Below are 2,500 nucleotides of genomic sequence, written 5' to 3' on the forward strand. Positions count from 1 at the left end.
AGATAGGGAACATGACCATGTTTTTTTGAAAACTTTGATTCTGACGGAGCCGAAAAAGTCCGGACTCTGGTCATATAATGTTAAAGATAGGGATTTCCCTCCGAAAATTCCCCTCAACATGACCATGGCTCCCAAATCACCTCCGGAGAAGGTAGACATGACCAGAGACTGAAAGGGAACGCACGGAGGAGCCAAGGGCGCAAACCCCAGTTCTCGAGCCGGAAATGGGAGCCTCCAGGCCCGCATGAACGGGCGCCCGGGCACGGGAGGTCAACCCCCCCCCCCTTCCCGCAACGTGACCAGAGCTTGGCCAGGTCCTTAAGGGGGCTTAGCCCGGTCCTGAGCCCGAGGAACGGGGCCTCCAGCCCGGCCTGAACCGGCGCCGGGCGCGGGAGGGGGCCACCGGGCAGACTTCCAAGGGAGGATGTCGCCAGGGGGTGAAGGGGGACCCTGACCGGGGTGCAGGGCCTCCCACACGGCTTAGATCGGTCGCTCGTGCCCTTAGAATGAACCTCCGTCCTGACTTAGAAATATTTTTTTGATCGAAAATGCCGTGCCCCTAGTAATATGCACCTACCTCCCCAGTGTATCTGCCATCTAGTTGCATTAAGGGAGGAAGCCACGAGTTCACAGGGACCTCCTGGAACTCTCGCTCCGTAACACATAGCAAATCTGTCCCTTCAGAAGAAGGTAACTTTTAATTGGAGCTCTGGTCATGTCAGCTACTTCTGCCCATGGTCATGTAGGCTAATTCTGCCTCTGGTCATGTCAGCTAATTCCGCCTATGGTCATATTAGCTAATTCCGCCTCTGGTCATGTCAGCTAACTCCGCCTATGGTCATGTCAGCTAACTGTGCCTATGGTCATGTCAGCTAACTGTGCCTATGGTCATGTCAGCTAACTCCGCCTATGGTCATGTCAGCTACTTCTGCCCATGGTCATGTCAGCTACTTCTGCCTATGGTCATGTCAGCTACTTCTGCCTATGGTCATGTCAGCTAACTGTGCCTATGGTCATGTCAGCTAACTGTGCCTATGGTCATGTCAGCTAACTCCGCCTATGGTCATGTCAGCTAACTGTGCCTATGGTCATGTCAGCTAACTGTGCCTATGGTCATGTCAGCTACTTCTGCCCATGGTCATGTCAGCTACTTCTGCCTATGGTCATGTCAGCTACTTCTGCCTATGGTCATGTCAGCTACTTCTGCCTATGGTCATGTCAGCTAACTGTGCCTATGGTCATGTCAGCTACTTCTGCCCATGGTCATGTCAGCTACTTCTGCCCATGGTCATGTCAGCTACTTCTGCCCATGGTCATGTCAGCTACTTCTGCCTATGGTCATGTCAGCTACTTCTGCCTATGGTCATGTCAGCTACTTCTGCCTATGGTCATGTCAGCTAACTGTGCCTATGGTCATGTCAGCTACTTCTGCCCATGGTCATGTCAGCTACTTCTGCCCATGGTCATGTCAGCTACTTCTGCCCATGGTCATGTCAGCTACTTCTGCCCATGGTCATGTCAGCTAATTCCGCCTCTGGTCATGTCAGCTAATTCCGCCTCTGGTCATGTCAGCTAATTCCGCCTCTGGTCATGTCAGCTAACTGTGCCTATGGTCATGTCAGCTAACTGTGCCTCTGGTCATGTAGGCTAATTCCGCCTATGGTCATGTCAGCTAATTCCGCCTCTGGTCATGTCAGCTAACTGTGCCTATGGTCATGTTACTGAATGGGGACCCAGGCTATGGCTCGCACTTGCCCCGGGCAGGGTTCCACGGCCCCGGGCTGGCTCCCACCACCCAGGCCTCTGCTCCCACTGCCCCGGCTTGGGTTCCACGGCCCCGGCTTGGGTTCCACAGCCCCGGGGACAGTTCCCGCCTCCCACCACCCAGGCCTCTGCTCCCACTGCCCCAGCTTGGGTTCCACGGCCCCGGGCTGGCTCCCACCACCCAGGCCTCTGCTCCCACTGCCCCGGCTTGGGTTCCACCGCCCCGGGCAGGGTTCCACGGCCCCGGGGACAGCCCCCGCCTCCCACCACCCCGGCTTGGGTTCCACGGCCCCGGGGACAGCTCCAGCCTTTGCCCCGGCTTGGGTTCCACGGCCCCGGGCTGGCTCCCACCACCCAGGCCTCTGCTCCCACTGCCCCGGCTTGGGTTCCACGGCCCCGGGGACAGCTCCAGCCTTTGCCCCGGCTTGGGTTCCACGGCCCCGGGCTGGCTCCCACCACCCAGGCCTCTGCTCCCACTGCCCCGGCTTGGGTTCCACGGCCCCGGGGACAGCTCCAGCCTTTGCCCCGGCTTGGGTTCCACGGCCCCGGGCTGGGTCCCACCACCCAGGCCTCTGCTCCCACTGCCCCGGCTTGGGTTCCACGGCCCCGGGGACAGCTCCCGTCTCACACCACCCAGGCCTCTGCTCCCACTGCCCCGGCTTGGGTTCCACGGCCCCGGCTTGGGTTCCACTGCCCCGGGGACAGTTCCCGCCTCCCACCACCCATGCCTCTGCTC

The sequence above is a fragment of the Acipenser ruthenus genome, unplaced genomic scaffold (assembly GCF_902713425.1).
Source record: "Acipenser ruthenus unplaced genomic scaffold, fAciRut3.2 maternal haplotype, whole genome shotgun sequence".
Classification (NCBI taxonomy): domain Eukaryota; kingdom Metazoa; phylum Chordata; class Actinopteri; order Acipenseriformes; family Acipenseridae; genus Acipenser; species Acipenser ruthenus.